Source organism: Callithrix jacchus, chromosome 4 (genome assembly GCF_049354715.1).
Source record: "Callithrix jacchus isolate 240 chromosome 4, calJac240_pri, whole genome shotgun sequence".
Taxonomy (NCBI): domain Eukaryota; kingdom Metazoa; phylum Chordata; class Mammalia; order Primates; family Cebidae; genus Callithrix; species Callithrix jacchus.
The window spans coordinates 126,773,429-126,792,906 of record NC_133505.1 but is presented as its reverse complement, the minus strand read 5'-3'; the positions used below and the strand labels follow the sequence as shown (position 1 = coordinate 126,792,906).

The 19,478-nt window shown below is 32.5% G+C and overlaps 1 long non-coding RNA gene across 1 annotated transcript in view; it reads left to right on the top strand.

Moving 5' to 3' along the window:
• The first annotated feature begins 2,395 nt into the window (after positions 1-2,395).
• Positions 2,396-19,478, top strand: part of LOC144582352 (uncharacterized) — a 112,494-nt gene continuing 95,411 nt past the window's right edge. Inside the window, exon 1 of the long non-coding RNA XR_013534903.1 lies at positions 2,396-2,487. This is a non-coding gene — a long non-coding RNA (uncharacterized LOC144582352). The remainder of the gene's footprint in view (positions 2,488-19,478) is intronic.

Genomic DNA, 19,478 nt, shown 5'->3' with positions numbered 1-19,478 from the left:
TTAAATTTAATGGGACCCTAAGAGAAAGTATAAGAATATAGGGAAGCCTCTTCTAGTATATTAAACAGATAAAAATTCAGTAGGAACCAGGGCCAAATCAGGTAAAAATGCATCAAGCTTTGCTATTGACTGTGAAGTCACTGAAGGAGATAGAAGTTTTCAATCTAATGAACACAAGGGTATACATTGTACTGTGAAGCCCAAGAGATCAGAACCTAATAGAATACATGAAAATGAGTATCTTGGATTGGCTTGCTCACTCCAGGTATACCAGTTGCCTTGGGTAAGAAAGATACCTCCTAATTCTCTGTTATCTCAAATATAACACAAGCTTAGTCATATTGTATTTTACAAGGTTGCTATAAGGGTGAGAAAAGATAGGGTATTAAAAATGATGCAAACTGTGAAGCACAGTAACACAAATTTTGTTGTGGTATTGTATTATTTTTATTCCTTTGTATCTCTTGAGGGTTTGTTCTTTTTCTATATGTCTCTTCAGAGGAGAATCTTGTGAAGATTTTCTATGTTCTAAAGTTTTTTTTCTTAATATATCTGGGAATCCTCTTGCTTTTAATCTTACTTTACATACATTTTATTGACTCCAGCAGAATGTTCTTACCTCTCCAAAGATCTTCTTTTACTTGGGAACTGTCATCTCTCATGTAGATCATGCAGTTATTTGAGAAATATTTATAAACAAACAACCTATGGAGTATTATTTGTAAGCTAAACATCATGTTTATAAAATGTAGCCTTTACTTTTGAGTACTATCTGAATTCTTATCTGGAAAAATTGAACATTCTCATCTGATCTATGCATATAAAGTCATGACCAATAAATGTGAAGGAAGAAATATGCATGGTTGACATGTTAGCACCCTCAAAATACAAAGAATTATATTGAAATAGCAGGCTTTGACTTATTCCCCCAATTATATACATATTTTATTTTTGGATATATATCCCCAACTTGCTTTCCCAAAAGGCAGCTTTAATTCACGCTCTCACCAACAGATATTATTGTGCTGGTTTCCGCAGATTTTTCCAGCAGTGGGTGTTCTTAGTCTTTAAAATCTTTTCAAATCTGAGATATGAATGCTAAATCTCAATGTTCCTTTTATTTGTTTTTAAAGCAAATGTTATGAATGAGACTACATATTTACCACCATGTTTGTTTATTAATAAATTTTCTCATATTGTGATTTTCATCTTATAAGTTTTGCCTGTTTCTCTGTTGGGGTGTTAGTCTATTGCCTATCTTTTTTATTTGGTCATTTCTAAACTTTAATAGGTATTTGTGTTTCATGACTTATTACATGTTTGGCAGGATTTCACTTCTAAAGCAGAAGATCTGGCTAGGTATATGATGGTTAGGTTCTTTCAGATTTGTGAGTTCTTTAAACAACATTATCAAAATTCTGAAGTGAGACATTTGAAATATTTTTCCCATATGCAACAGAGTAATATATGGTATATAGTCTCTCATATCAGGAATTTTAAGTACTGTAACAGAATTTTTAATATATTTAAAAATTTTTTTTTAGTTTTTTTTAAGTGCAGGTATACGCAAGTGGATAACGTGTAATTTTTAGTTCATGAGAGATTCTCAGTATTGGTTCACACAAAGTTCATCTTTATTTAAGTAGAGATTTATTACTTATTGTTAAAAATGCACTGAGCAATCATGAAGTCACCCCTATTAATGAAAACTAGAACTTGGCAGTTATCTCTGATTTTCTCCCTCCATTCCATTCACATGCCTCTGGCTACTCAAGACAATCAGCACTCTAAATACTCTACTTCCCATTTTTATATAGTCATTTACCAAAATGCATTCCTTAAATGTATATTATTTGGTTGCAATTATGTTTTAAAAAAAACCTTAAGACAAATTAAATGTAACAGAATCTTTCAGAGCAAAGAACAACCCATGAATTGAACAGTACTGAGAACCAGAAAGAGGTTTAGAGAGCTCTGCTCTGCAATGTGAGTAGTGTGCTTTAATAGGCCAAATACAAAAGCAAATTAGAGAAAACACCTGATCAGCCACAGATAGGTACCTGCCCTTTTGAGCGTGGTGTGATGAGCTGGTTGCTTGTGATTAAATGAAACACAGCTGCTTTTGATTGGCTGAAACTGGGCTGTTTGTTATACTCCAAAATTAGATTTTAGTTTCTTTACATACTAAGCAAATTAGTGATATGGTTTAGCTGTGTCTCCACTCAAATATCATCTCAAATTGCAATCTCCATAATTCCCACCTGTGGAGGGATGGACCTGGTAGGAGGTGATTGAATCCTGGGGGTGGTTTTTCCCCTTGCTGTTCTCGTGATAGTGAGTGAGTTCTCACGAGATCTAATTGCTCTATAAATGGCGGTTTCCCCTAGGCGCCTCTCTTCCTTCTACACTGTGAGAAAGAGGCTGGCTACTTCTTCGCTTTCTGCCATGATTTTAAGTTTCCTGAGGCCTCCCCCGCTATGTGGAACTGTGAGTAAATTAAACCTCTTTCCTTTACAAATTACCCAGGCTCAGTTAATATCTTTAAAGCAGTATGAGAATAGACTGATAAAATTAGTTTGCAGTTTTCTATATAGGGTCTCAAGGGATGGAGGCTGACTCCGGCCAAATTGGATTTAATAGTTGCTGGCAACTTTATGAAATATATCATTATACTCTATGAAGTATTTGGGGGAATGTGTTTTTTACTTTTGTTTTAAAGATTCATTTAATTTTTTGGTGTGTTTAAGTAATTTAAAAAATCAGTCTTTTATAGTGACAAAGTATTCTGTACTTCCAAATACTAGGTATTTTAATACTGAGATTTATAAAAAGAAAACAGTCATTATAAGTTCAGAGAATCACTGACAAGATGTTGTCACAATAAGAACTATTTTTTTATTTGATTGTAGTGATTTACTGAAACTCATGAGGTAGCCTTTATTTTGCTTATTATTTTATTCAGATAAGAAAGCTGGCTAACATTGAGAGACTAAAAGAATAATTTTCCCAACCAACTCTTTTAATCATGTTGCCCAGAAACTCCTCTCTGTTTATGTGGACTGCATTCCTACTTTACACAAACAAGGTTACAATTATTAAAGACACTTTTACAGTGTTAAACTTATGTAATTAGCCTTACACTAGGCATATTTTTTCTCATGTTGACTTTAAGCAAACTATGTTTTAAAATCTATTAAAATCTGACACATATGGGACTTTATGCCCATTTATTTGCTTAATTTAATTGGTTCCAATTAGCAAGTGAACAGCAATTAGATAGGTATTAATTGATCGTGAGACATCTGTATCTCAGAAGTTAGAGCTACAGCTATAGTGCTGTTTATCTTTTCTTGAATCCTTCCCATGATAGCCATAATACCAAGTTTTCTAATGAAAAGTAATCTTAATAATCAGATATTCCAGTGGTTTTCAATTCTTCCTGAATAGTAGAAACACTGGGGATTCATTACCCTACAAGAATTGTATTTATAATAATCAAACTGGAATGATGCAAATTGCTATCAATAAGTTAGTTAATAATTCTGTGATATAATAAAGTGGAATAATACCCAATAATGAAAATCAGCATTTTGAGTAATGGAAACCAGACACAATATAATACATACTGTATGACTCCACTTATACAACGTTCTACAGTTGGTCAAATTATTATGGGAGAAATCAGAAAATTAGCTGTGTTGGGGTCGAGAGGGGAGAATTAACTGTTAAAACCAAAGGGGAATTTTCTGTGAAGACTGAATATTCCAAGTATTTTCTAACATTTTATTGTGAAAACTTTCAAATACATAGCAAAGTTGAGAGAATTTTACAATGAATATCTGTGCCCAAGATTCTACCATTAGCATTCTACTATGCATAAATTATTGTTGTGTATTTCAAAGTAAATTGAAGATATTAATATACTTAGCATTTGTTTGCCATTTGTTGCCATTTACTACCATAGCCATCAGCAGCATATCATCATCTAGAGTTCAATACTTCACAGTTTTTTTCCTTTTGAGTAAAATTTATATGCAACAAAATATCCAAATGTTTATTTTTACTGAGTTTTGACAAATGAATACACCTGTGTATTCATTCCAAACTCTCATGAAGATATACAGCATTCCTATTATCATAGAAAATTTCTTTATGCTCTTTCTTGGTATTGCCACTCTCAAAACCCCTGGAGACAATCATTGCTTTGGCTTGTTTACACAATAGAGTATTTTACTTGTTCTGTAATTTAATGCAGATGTAATAATATGAAATTGATTATGTCAAACTTCTTTCACTCTTCTTTAGATTTATGTTGATATGTGCATTTGCAATCCATTTCTTTTTAATGTTGACAAATAGACCATTGCATGATTATATCAGCATTTATATGCAGTCCTATTCAAGGACAATTGGAATGTTTCGTTTTCGCCTCTATAAATACAGCTGCTTTGACCATTATTGTACAAGTCTTTTTTGTGAATGTTTTAATTTTTATTGGAAAAATACCTACAAGTAGGAGTGTTGGTCACATTATTGGCACATGTTTAATTTTAAAAGAAACTGGCAGACTTATTTTCAAAATATTTGTCTTTTTTACCTCTATCCACTAACAAGGTATGTGAGTTTCAGTTGGCCAAGAATCCGCAAAATATGTAGTTTTATTAGTCTTTTTAACTTTGCACATGCTGGGGGGAATGTAGTGACATTTTATCATTATAATTTTTATTTCCCTAATAATGATTTGAGTACATTTTTTCCATGTAATCATTGGTTGTTTTTATATTTGTTAATTTTTACCAGATTGATTATCTTTATTATTGAGTTGTAGAAATATTTTATATTATGCAATTTATTCCTTTTTTGGATGCATATTTTGGAATATTTTCGCCCTGCCTCTCATTTAATTATTCATTTAATACCATTTTATGACCAGACACTGTTAGTTTATTTATCAGTTTTTTGCTTTTATAGTTATTGTTTTCTCAGCATTTCCAAGAAATGTTTACATGTTTCTGATTCATGAAAATATTCTTTAAGATTTTATTCTGAAAGCCTTATGTTTTAGGTTTAAAATTATTCTCTATCTTGAAATACTTTTTTGTACAATGTGAGATAGAAGTCAGGCTCATTTTTTTCACCTAGATATACTGTTTTCTCTGTGTCATTTGTTGAAATTATCTTTTCTCATTGGATAACTTTGGTGACTTAGAGAGAAATCAAATGATGTTAAAATATGGTTCTATTTCTAGAGTTTCTAAGTCTTAGAATCAGGTAATACAAATTTTCCAATATCATTATCTTTTAACATTGCTTTTGATACTTGGTATTTACATGTTAATACTATATTTCATACAAATATTTGAATATGTATAGAATCATAGCCTCAATGAAGAGTGATAAATTGCCTTTTCTCATTTAGATGCTTTTATTTCTTTACCTTGCCTGATTGCTCCGGCTAGGACTTCCAATGCTATGTTGAATGGCAGTGGTAAAAGAGGGCATTGTTGTCATGTTAGAGTTCTTAAGGAGAATGCTCCCAGCTTATGCCCATTCAGTATAATGTTGGTTGTGAGTTTCATAGATGGCTCTTATTATTTTGAAGGTCTAACTTCCAGCATATGTAGACAATTCAACATGCAAAAAATAACTCTATTGAAAAGTGGGCAGCACACATGAACAGACACTTAAAGCATAAATGATCAACAAACATATGAAAAAATGCTTAAAATTATTAATCATCATAGAAATGTGAAACAAAACCACGATAAAAAGCCAAAAATAACAGATGCTGATGAAGATAAAGAGTAAAATAAATGTTTATACCCTGTTGATGAGACTGTATACTTTTGTAGTTGTTCTCTGGTTATTTAGGGAATGTAAATTAGTTCAGCCACTGTGAGAGGCAATTTGGAGATTTCTCAAAGAACTTAGAGACCCAGAAAACCCATTAGTGGATACATACCCTAAAAACATTGTTTTACCAAAGTTATATCTGCACATGTATGTTAAACCCAGCACTATTCACAATAGCAAAGACAAGGAATCAACCCAGTTGGCTATTAACAGTGGATTGAATAAAGAAAACATGATACACACACACACACACACACATACATATATATCTCACATATGTAAACATACACCATGTTATCTATATAATGTGATACATATCACTATATTATGGGATGAATGTGATTTATATATATCACACATACATATATACACCATAGAATACTACACAGCCATAAAAAGAAGTCATGTCTCTTTGCAGGAACATGAATGCAACCAGAGGCCATTATTCTAAAGGACTTGATTCAGGAACAAAAAACCAGATATCACATTTTCACTTCTAGGTGGGAGCTAAGCAATGGATACACATGGACATAAAAATGGGAATAATAGATACTGGGGACTAGTAGAGATATGAGAGAAGTAGGCGAGCAAGGAATGAAAAACTACCTATTGGGTAATATACTCACTACATAGGTAATGGGGTCATTTGTGTTGCAAATCCTAGCATTATGTAATATATTAATGTAACAAACCTACACATTTACCCCCTGAATTTAAAATAAAAGTTGAAATTTTATATTAAAGTTTGTCAGTTCTTTTAAATTATTTTTTGTGATTGCATTGAATCTACAGATTACTTTTTGCAGAACTGACATCTTAACCATATTGAAACTTTCAATCAGTCCACATATTTAGGTTTTAAATTTTATTTATCAAAACTTTACAGAGTTGTAATAATGGTATTGCACATCATTTTTTACCCTTGTCGTTAAGCATGTTCTTTGGAATCTATTGCAAATCAATTTATTTTAAAATTTTATATGGTACTTCCTGCTAGCAGCATATAAAAATACAATGACCTTTGTATATTAATATTGTACTCTATGACATTACTTAATTCGTGTATGCTTAGTAGTTTTTATACTACACAGGAATTTTACATACAAAATTATATTATGTCCAGAAGACAGTTTCATTTATTTTAGATCTCAATAACTTTTATTTTCTCTGTTTCTTACTGCAATGGCTTTTACCTACTTTGTGATATTGAGTGGGGGTAAAAGTGAGCATGTTAGTTTCTTACCAATCATTGTGGGAAAATATTTAATATTTTACCTTCATATGTGATTCCGGCTGTTAGTTTTCCCTAAGTGCTCTTTACTAATTTGCTGATAATTTAAAAATTACACATTGTTATTGATTGTTTTATACATAATCTTTTCATCAAAAGATGCAAAGATTCAGTTTTTCTGAATTTTTTTCTAATCAGTTTTTCTTCTTTATTCCTTTGTAATAATGATTTACATTAACAGATTTTTGAATGCTTTACTAATCTTGCATTCCCGGCACATCCAATAATTTTTCCTCATAATGCATCTGTTTATATACTGCTGACTTTCATTTGTTTGTATCTTAGTAATAATTTTCTTTACATTCATGAGGGACATGAGTACATGTTACAGTTTTTTTTTTTTTTTTATGGAGTTTCACTCTTGTTGCTCAGGCTGGAGTGCAGTGGTGCATCTGTGCTCACTGCAACCTCCACCTTCCAGGTTCAAGTGATCCTCCTGTCTCAGCCTCCCGAGTAACCGGGTTTATAGGCATGTACCAGCATGCCCAGCTAATTTTGTGTTTTTAGTAGAGACAGGGTTTCTCATGTTGGTCAGACTGGTCTTGTACTCCCAACCTCAGGTGGTCCTCCTGCCTCGGCCTCCCAAAGTGCTGGGATTACAGGGGTGTGCCACTGTTCCTGATTGATTGTTTTATATATAATCTTTGCCTCTTTTGAACTAATCATACAGTTTTTCTCCTTTATTCCTTTGTAATAATATTGACATTAATAGATTTTTGAATGAGATACCAATCTTGCATTTCTGGCACATCCTCTATTTTTTCCTGATAATGTATCTGTTTATATATTGCTACTTCTGGCAGAAACATCATTTCTGACAGTGCAAGAATGTTTATGATTAATTCTTCTGGCATTGTATACCTGAAAAAAATTTTGTTTATATTTTTAAAAGTTATTTTGTCTATGTATAGAATTCTAGACTGACAGTACTTTTCCCAGTGCTTTAAAAATATTGCTCCATTGTCTTCTTACCTGCACATTCCTATAAGGACCCTCCAGTCATTTTAATTTTTGTTCCTGTGTATATGTTATTTATATCACTTATTCTAATATATTTGTCATCATTAGTTTTGAGTAGTCACATTGTGATGTAATGGAGTATGTTTTTAAAAAACTAACATATTTACATTTTATTATTATACTTTAAGTTCTGGGTTACATGAGCAGAATGTGCAGGTTTGTTACATAGGTGTACACATGCCGTGGTGGTTTGCTGCATCCATCACCCCTTCATCTACATTAGGTATTTCTCCTAATGCTATCCCTCCCCATCACCCACTCCTCCTCACTATCCCTCCCCTATCCCCCCACCCCCCAACAGGCCCCAGTGTATGATGTTCCCCTCCCTCTGTCCATGTGTTCTCACTGTTCAACACCCACTTATGAGTGAGAATATGTGGTGTGTGGTTTTCTGTTCTTGTGTCAGTTTGCTTAGAATGATGGTTTCCAGTTTCATCCATGTCCCTGCAAAGGACATGAACTCATCCATTTTTATGGCTGCATAGTATTCCATGGTGTATATGTGCCACATTTTCTTTATCCAGTCTATCATTGATGGGCATCTGGGTTGGTTCCAAGTCTTTGCTATTGTGAACAGTGCCAAAATAAACATATGTGCACATGTGTCTTTATAATACAATGATTTGTAATCCTTTGGTTATATACCCAATAATGGGATTGCTGGGTCGAATGGCATTTCTATTTCTAGATCCTTGAGGAATTGCCACACTGTCTTCCACAATGGTTGAGCTAATTTACACTCCCACCAACAGTGTAAAAGTCTCCCTATTTCTCCACATGTTCTCTTGTATCTGTTGTCTCCTGGTTTCTTAATGATTGCTATTTTAACTGGTGTGAGATATCTCAGTGTGGTTTTGATTTGCCTTTCTCTAATGACCATTGATGATAAGCTTCTTTTGATATGTTTGTTGGCTGCATTAATGTCTTCTTTTGAGAGTATCTTTTCATATCTTTTAAAATATTTCTTATACGTAGGGTTTATTGAACTTCTGAGATCTGTAGGTTTATTGTATTTATCACATTTGAAAACAAGTTACTCTTACGTATATTTTTCTTCCTCCACCTTACCACAGACTTTTCAGATTAATTTTCCCGCTGATAACTGAAGCTGTGTCTTTTTTGTCTGAGTGCTTCATTTTAGTTCCTATTGCTCTATGTTCTAGTTCAATAACCTCTTATCCTGACATGTATGAAATCCCTTTAATAACCAATGTCTTTTCACCTGAGATACCGTAATCTTCATCTCTAAGGTTTGATTGTTTTCTAAATTAATAGACTTTATTTTCCAGAGAAACTTTAGTCACAGAAAAAAGAGAAAAGCACAGTGTTCCCAGATACCGTTTCCTTTTCCACACAAAGATGTCACCATCAACATCCCACAGTAGAGTGGTACATTTTTTAGAACTGGCAAACCACCATTGACATCATTATCAACCAAAGTCTGACATTTACATTAAGGTTTATTTATTGTGCTATGCATTTTATGGACATGAATAGATGTTTCCTGGCATGTATTTGCATCATATAAAATAATGTATCTGCCCTAAAACCCCCTTGTGCTCCATTCATCCTTCCTTCCTTCTCTCCTTCTGAACCTGTAGCAACCACTGATCCTTTTACTGTTTCCATAGTTTCTCCTTTCCCAGAATGTCCTGACATGGATTCATAGGGTATATAGCCATTTCAGATTGACTTCTTTCACTTATTAATTTGCGTTTATGTTTCCACCACGTCTTTCCCTGGCTAGATAGCTCATTTCTTTTTAGCATGTAATAATTTTTAATTTTATGGATACAACAGTTTATTCTTTCATCTATTGAAGGACATCTCAGTTGTTTCCAACTTTTGGCTACTATAAATACAGCTGCTACAAAAAATATGTGCAAATTGTATGGGGATATAAGTTTTTAACTCATTTGGGTACATATCAAGGAAAGCAATTGCTAAATCACTTGATAAGAGTGATTAGTTTTGTGAAAACAGCTGAATTTTCTTGACAAGTGTCCGTACCATTGCAAATCCTACCAACAATGAGTGAGAGTTCCTGCTGCTTTACATCCTCCTAGTATTTGATATTATGAGTGTTTTGATTTTTTGCCATGTGCTCATATATTATTGTTTTAATTTGCAATTTGCAATTTTCTAATGACGTGATGTTGAACATCTTTTCATGTTTATTTTCCATATTGTTATTATTGATAAGATAGCTATACTGAGGTCTTTTGTCCATGTTTTAATCAAGTTGTTTATTTTTTTATTGCTGAGCTTAGTTTTTCAATGATTGTTTAACTCAAGTTCTTCATATACAATGATGTACCACATAACTGTAAAATTATATGGTTTACCTTTGGTCCCCTTAAGATTATAATATCTTATTTTACTGTGCTTTTCCTATATTTAGATATGGTAAGATATACAAATAATTACTGTTGTGTTTGAGTTGCCTATAATAGTTATTACGGTAACATAGTGTGCAGATTTGTAGCCTAGGACCAATAATCTATATCATACATCCAAGGTGTATAGTAGGCTGTATCATCTAGGTTTATGTAACTACACTCTGATGTTCAAACAATGATAAAATTGCCTAATAATACATATCTAAGAATATATCTACATTATTAACAGACACATGACTGTATTTTGAACAACAGTTCATTATCAGATATGTCTTTTGCAAATATTTTTCCAGGTCTGTGACTTATCTTCTCATTTCTTGACAGTAATGTTCTTCACAGAGCCAAGTATTTATTTTAGTGAAATACAATTTACCAGTTGTTGTATTATATATATATATATGATGTCTTTGGTGTTGAATCTGAAATGTCATTATCAAACACAAAGTCATCTAGATTTTTTCCCTGTGTTATCTTCTGCATATTACAGTTTTTGTGTTTTAAATTGATGTTTAATAATTGATCCATTTTGAGTTAATTTTGTGGAGTACAAAGTCTGTGTCTAGATTCATGTGGGTTTCTGAGTTCATTTGTTTGTGTGATTTACATTCCCACTTTATATTTTCATTCTTCTAGCATATATAACTTATAAAAAGTTATAAAAAACACATGAAAGTACTTGTCTGTCTGCTAATTCTAACATCTTTGTCAGTTCTATGTCTGTTCTCATTGACTAATTTTTCTTTTTATTATGGGATGATAATTTCCTGGCTACTCTGAACACTTGGAAATTTTTACTAGGTGCTAGACATTTTGAATTTACTTTGTTGGGTATTTTCATATATTTCAAATATTTTCATATATCTATAAATATTATCCTTTGTTCTGGCATGGGATTATCTGCAAATGGTTTGAACATTTGAGGTCTTGGCTTTAAGTGGGATTTTCCAATTAAGACCAAAGTAGCATTTAGTCCTTGACTATTTTTTTTTTTTTTCAAATTATCAAGGCAAATCTTTCTCTGTGCTCTATGGAATTCTCCATGAATTAAGAATTTTCCAGTCTGTCTGGTAGGTTTGACCCTATTTGAGTTTTGGGTATTCTTTCACCAATCATTGTATTTCATTCCTTTCCTTGCCATGGGTAGTTTCTTCATGTGCACAACCTCTCAGCACTCTGCTAAAGACGTAATGCAGAGGAGACCCTGTATAAACTTCTAGAACTCTCGGTGCAGTTTAATTTCTTTTAAACTTTGCAGTAATATCTTAAGTTGCTTTGGTCTCTTCAGGCTTTGAGCTTGGTCTCCTTAACCTAAGGACTTTACCAGAATTCAACTAGATTATTCCTCTCTACTTCGTAGCTTGGAAACTTATTCAAAAAATAAGCTGAGAAAATCACAAGGCACCACTTTTGGTTTCTTTTCTCCATGAATAACTGTTTTTTGCTCCCTAACATACAAACCATAATCCCACATAACTTTCATTTATTCTTGTTGTTTTACAGAAGAAAGTAAATCTAGTTTCTGGTAATCCCTTTTCCCAGAAGGAAAAGTTGTACTTTTACTGCTTTTATACTTTATATTATAGTACATTGACTGTTAAATTATTATGTATCTAGATACTGCTATCTCCTTAAATTTACCACTTTGAACCATAGAAGACAACTCTTCGAAAAAGCTAGAGAAATTTATCTAGATAAGTCACTTCATATGTAACTTTCTCACATTAGTAGAGCACAATTTAAGGATTAATGAACTGAAAATTATTTTCAAAGAAAGCTTCTATTTATATTTAAATAGAAAAGATCTTTAAAAACACAAAATATTAGGTTTTCTTTTTAAAAGAAGGATATTAAACAGTTTACTGCCACTTTCAGTAGCAAAAACAGACATCTAAATACTATTCTGTTTTTTTGTGTTTGAAGTGCCTATTAAGAAAGCAATCATTTGGAAATGGTATAGCATCAAGCTGCCAGGTATTTGTTCATGAAAAGTACCCATAAAGGGCCATATTATTTTTCAGACTCAAGAGAATCCTTGAATTCAGAATGATAAATAGATTTTTTTAAAAAAATTAGAGCAAACCAACAAAGTAGCAGACCCAGTGAAAAGCAAGATTATGTTGAACCTAACTACTAAAACATTGAGAGATGCAAAAAGTTGAATATAACAAGAGTTAGCTTTTGAATAATACAAAGGAAAAGGAGACATCAATTTGATAATTAAAGCCAATTTCCAAATGAGAGTAAATCACAATTTAAGACAGTCTCATCGATTTTTAAGAGTTACTGCCCTAAACAAAATGGGTCACTATAGAAAAGGACTATTCTGCAATTCCAAGCAGAGAATAGACTGCTGCTGACATGGGAGTGGCAAATGTCTGTCAAGGGCATTATCAGCTTACTCAGAAAGGATAAGAAGTGCTCCAATGTGAGCTGCTTAGGGAGGTAAACTAGCCCAAATATACAACCCATCTTCCAGTACTACATTAGCCCTGGAAAAGCTCAAAGGGTTTAGAAATAATTTATTCAGATCAGTCTTCTCTTTCTTTCAGTGCAGGTCTAAATCTAAGCTAAATGTGAAATGGAACCATCTTAGTCCATTTCTGCGCCTATAACAAAAATATCACAGACTGCGTGGCTTATAAACAACATAAATTTATTTCTTACAGTTTTGGAGGCTGAGAGGTCTAAGATCAGGTGCAAGCAGATATGGTGTCTGGTGAAAGCCCGCTTCCTGCTTCATAAACATCTATCTACTTGCTGTAATCTCACATGATTCCCTTTTATAAAGGTACTAAGCCCTATCACAGGTCTCCCCCCCCATGATCTAATCACATTTCAAAGGCTCTACCTCTTATTATTATCATATTGCGGGTTAGGTTTTAACATGTAGACTTTTGGGGAACTCAGTCATTCAGTCTGGAGCAGGGAAACTTGTCTTTGACATCATCCTTGACTTATCTCTGAATACTTCTCTTAATTTATGTTCTATTCTATGCTTCACTTGAAAAAAAAAGACTGACCTAATGGATAACCATATATCCCATCTTACCCTTTTTCGTTCTTCTAAATAGTAAAAATCATCTCAAAATGAGTCTCTTGTGTAACTTTTTTTTCTGGAAAGTTCTTCAGACTAGTGAATTTAAACAAGAAAACTCAGTTATTATCAGTGCCCAATAGTAATTCTATGTTTGTACTATTTTCTGAAAATACAGCTTCAGAAAATAGGCAGATAGCCACATATCAATACAGAAAGCTAACATATTGTGAGACATATTCTCATTTTTAAAACAAATATCCCATTTAATAATAGCACATTCAGGCTATTCATTCTGTTTTATTTCAATATGACTAAAAAACTTGAGGTATTAGTATATCTGGATGAAAAACACATTGAAAATACACAATTAACTGTTAGCAATGATTCTTTATGAAGTACTATTAGTGTGGCATTAGAATGTAAGGTGGACTAACATTGTTAGCAACACTCCTCACTTATACACATTTATATTATGTTGTTTGTTTCACTGTTTATGCAGCTCAAATTTCAGAAGCGGTTTCCCCAAGAGTCAGAATTAAATTCTACAAGTTCTGGATGCTACTTTACATAGCATTCCTATACCAACTATTTTTCACCTTTAAGTGAATAATTATATCTGATATTCTTCTCAGCCAGTCCCTCTCATTCTTTATTTCACATGTTTTCAAAGACGGCTAACTCTAATATTTTCATATTTTCCTTTTAGTCTGGAGAATTTAGTTGTCACTTTTTCAAGAGAATCTTGCTTGGCCTGCCTTTAAATCCCGCACCAATTTATCAGGGATTCTTATCGCATGTGCTTCCATATCCTCTTAGACATGCATTAGTCATAAAACTCAATGTATTATATTGTGCCCACTTGTTCATACCTATGTCTTTCCTATGATAGTATAGGCTCCTTGAGATCAAGGACTGTTATGCTTTTCTAATATATGCCTACTGAAGCATTCCCTCTTGCATGCATAGCTTGAAAATTTTCAGATTATTGTTTTCAGTCAAGGTACAGTCATTCAATGAATACCTATTTTAAAAATAATATGTACACTGGGTGTAAATAAATATGCGTGTGTGTGTATGTGTGTGCATACTGTATGTGGGTGAGAGTATAATCAAATTTCAAGTGTAGCAAAAAGTTCTCCGAGTAATTTCACCTGACACGTGCAAAACTACAGTTTAAGTTGCATAAAAAAGTACAAATATGTAGAACATCTTATAACACAAGACAGAAGATGAACATGTATTCATGACCACAGAAACGTAAAGAAACTTTTTGACACTATGGTGCAAAATTGACTACATTAATAAAAAAACACTAAAGTCTAGATCAAAACTTCATAAATACATGCAGTTTTGAGAGAAATGTCTAGAAGTGAGTAAAGATGCAGCTATTAAATCTAATTCAGAGGGGTTAAGGTGAGCTCTAAAGAAGGAGGATTCTGGATAGGAGAAACTGTGCCTAAATTTATTTTTCTTTTGCTGATAAACAAGTGAAATCTGCTAGCTCTGTAGAAAAATAGTACCATTAAAAAAGCCATACATAAAACCACATTCCAGCAGATTATATAACATGGCTGGAGGTGATGCTTCTTTGCTACATTTAGCTGGTTGAAGATAAGCAGAAAAGAAACCTGGGTAGAAGAAACATAACTCAGGTATAGTTGACAGAGTAGATGCAGAAAGGAAGCTTTAATGTCATGGTCCAAGCAACAAAATGAAATACTAATGTTTTTAAATGAAATACTGATACATCAAAATCATGGATGATTATGTTTTCAAAAGAATATGATAAATAGGTATAAACAGAGGAATGAGAACTAAATGATTGCATATGTGAAGTTCTACATCAGATAAAACTAATCCATAATGATAGAAATGAGATTCAAGTGTGCCTTGAAGAAGGTATGTGGATTGACTTTAAAAAGAATTAAGGAGATTTTTGGAAAAGCAAAATAAAAGTTGTATGTCTTACCTGCAACATGGTTATATGGATATATATATTTTTCTAAATGAATTGAACTATAAACCTAAAATGTATGGATATTGCTACATGTAAATTATGGCTTAATAAAGTATATCTAAAAATACCATTTACAATAACATCAAAAAATAAAATACTTAAGCACAAATTTGACAAAAGTATGAAACCATTACAATGAAAATTAAAAATACTGCCAAGAGAAATAAAGAAAGATTTAAATTAATATAGATTACATTTAAGGGTTGACTTTTTATGTAAAAATTGACAGTCAATGATTAACATTTTATGGCAATTTGAAGACAAAAATTTTTAAATATAAGAATAAAAGTTGGAGAATTAATACTACTAATCTTAAAATGTATATAAAACTATCTTAAGAGAATGTAATATTTCTAAAAGAATAGAAAATTCAACTAGTAGAAGAAAATATAAATTATAAAATGTACATTGATTTTTTTAATGACATTTCCAAGGTAATTCAACAGGGAAAAGAAAGTATTTTCAGCAAATGATGCTAGCAACTGTGTTAATATTAGAAACAACAAACCTGGTTTCTAACTCTAGACATACACATCAATTAATAAAGATGAATTATAGACCTACATGTAAAGAGTGAAAATTTAAAAAACATATAGAGGACATGGGAAAATATCTTCTTGTTTTGGGAATAGGCAATTTTTTAGTAGATACAAATATTATAAATTATAAAAGAAAAATTTATTATGACTTATTTAAAAAGCTGCTTTTCAACAAAAGACACAGTTAACAAAATGCAATACCAAGTAAACAGAACAGCTTTGTAGTACATATAACTTGCAAAAGATTTTATATAGATGTATTAAAAGTTCCTACAAATCAATAATAAAAACACAAATAATCCAGGAAGAATGGGCGAAGCACTGGAACCAACACTTCATTTATAATATTTATAAACATATGAAAATAGATTCTTTTTTAATTGGGGGAGTAGAAATTAAAAGTTCAATGCAGTTAGGATGATAAATTGAAATGCTGAACAATACCAAGGATATAGAGAAACTAACATACGTTGCTGGTCAATGGTAAATTGGTATGGCAACTTTGGAAAACACTTTGGCAGTAATTTAAGAAGAAAAAGCATGAAATTCCCATATTACTAAACATTTGAATTCCTAGATATCTGTCCAAAAGAAATATAAACTATTAAAAAATAACATACCATAATATTTATAACTATTTTGCTTATAGCAGCCAAAACACTTGAAGTAACCTAAATATCTATTCATAGAACAATGAATTTTTAAAAATTCTGTGGTGCATTTATTACATAGATATAATGAAATGATACTCAGTAATTAAAATATACTTAATTACCAAAATGTGTGTATGCATATCTATAAGTTCATTTGTTTGTTTTTGAGATGGAGTTTTGCACTTGTTGCCCAGGCTGGAGTGCAATGGTGTGATCTCAACTCACTGCCACCTCTGTCTCCCAAGTTCAAGCAAATCTCCTGCCTCAGCCTTCCAAGTAGCTGGGATTACAGGCACCTGCCATCATGCCCAAAAAATACTAAAAGTTTTTGTAATTTTAGTAGAGATGGGGTTTCGCCATGTTGGCCAGGCTTGTCTCGAACTCCTGGTTTCAGGTGCTTGCTCCGGGTCTGCCTCCCAGAGTGGTGGGATTACAGGTTTGAGTCACCGCACCCAGCCTTATATATGTTTTACATCCAAAATGTCAATTATTTAAAGGAAGGTTACATCTTAACATAGCTAAGTAAGTAATAAAATATATGAAGAACATATGATCGTTATCCTTTAAACTTTGATTTCTTAAAATAGGGCATGTATAATAAAACAATGCATATATGGCATTCATGGAAACTCATAAAATCTGAGGACACACAAAACAGTTCAATAAATTAAAATAACAAAAGCTGGGCAACATGGCTGACCACAGTGTCATACCATTAGAAATTAATAGCTTGTTTAAAAAGATTCCCTGATCAGAAATTTTAAAAATACCATTCAATATTACTTGAGTCAAAGGGAAAACACATATGTAAGCTGAAGAATTTTTTAAACAGATTGATGCTGACAACATCAGAATCTATAAATCTATAGAAAAGGCTATCACATTAAATGTTTATATTATTTAATTTTTTTCAATTGAAAGAACACAAAAACCTAGAGAACAGTACATGCAAAAATGAAAGAATGAATAATGAACAAAATTTTAAAACATTACGTATAAAACAGAAAATATACAGAAAAGAAATCAGTAATAGGATTAATAAAGATTAAAAAACGAAAACGAAAACTTAAAGCACAATGTTTAAAAACCTAACAAAATAAACCACTATGTAATATGTACACATATACAAACAGACACATATATTGTGAGACAAAGCAGCAAACTTCTTCCTTTGGCTAGCCACATAGTGAGTCCTTGCTATGAAGAATCCCCTTTTCTTATTCTACTTGTTAACATAACTTCACAAACCCCTGACTCAGTGACTGAATGCAGCCCTTTGGAAAAATGCCTTTAGAATAATAAGCAGGATATGGCACTGTTTCACAGGTCTTTTCCTGAATCACTGCACTTTTAGAAAAAATAAGTTAAATGAGCCTAGCCCTTGCCTATTCCCATGCATAACATAAGGTCTAAAACAATGAATAATTATGCCTCTGTAATCTGAAACTGATGTAGTAATATTTTGTCACTCAAACTTTGATAAGGACATTTGATGTTAACTTCTAAGCACATAATGCTCCATAATTTGTATATAAGCTGTGATTTGAAGCACTGCTTCGCCAGTCTGATAGAAATTCTCTGAAAGATTCCTCCCAGGTTATAATCCTCAAGAAGACTGAATAAAAAGAAATTTTATTGTTGACTCAGGGGTTCCCAAACCCAGCAGGACTGGTACAGGTTAGGAAACAGGCTGCACAGCAGGAAGTGAGCCATGGGCAAGTGAGCAGTATTGCCTGAACTCACCTCCAGTCACATTAGCAGAGGCATTAGATTTTCATAGGAGCACACCGTATCATGAACTGCGTGTGAGAGGATCTAGGTGGTGCTCCTTATAAATCTCTAATGCCTGATGATCTAAGGTAGAACAGTGTCATTCCACAATGCTCCCCTGCCCTCCCCAGTTTAACCACTTCATCTTTTAGTAGGCAATACATTCTGGTTATGAAGTTACTTCCCCCTTCTCCAGTCCTAATTTGTGTATTTGAGACTTCTTTTCCCTTTTTGTTTTATGTACATATATGTGTGTATACATACACCACACACATACATATACAAATGTGTGTATATACACATGTATACATACTACATAATACAGAGATATATACATACTACAAAATATACATAGATGCACATACAGATACATATATGTGTGTGTGTGTGTATTTTATAGTATGTATATATATGTGTGTGTGTATGTATACAGATGGTTTTTTACTTAGTGGTTCAATTTTTTGACTTTGTGATGATGCAGAAGGGCCACTGGTACACTCCTTGACTTACAATGGCACTACATCCTGATAAACCCATCATAAGTTGAAAATATCATTAAGTTGAAAATGCATTTTTTACTTATAATATTTTCAATTTAGGATGGATTTATTGGAATGTAACCCCCGTAGTAAGTTGAGAAGGATCTGTTCTATTTTGTTTTTTAATCTCTGTCTCACAATGTAGTTAGGGCATGTTAATTTGCCCAAGGTCATACGGCTAGAAGTTTTGGAATTAGAATGTAAACCTGGTCTGTCTCATTCCTTGGTAGGATCTTTTAATCGTAGGCCTGTTCACTTTCTCAGCTCCCAGCAACTAGGCTATGATCCATCATTTCCAAAGTTGTTGCTACCATAATCAATGATACATGTGTTTTGATTGTCACATAGAAATGTTTGCAA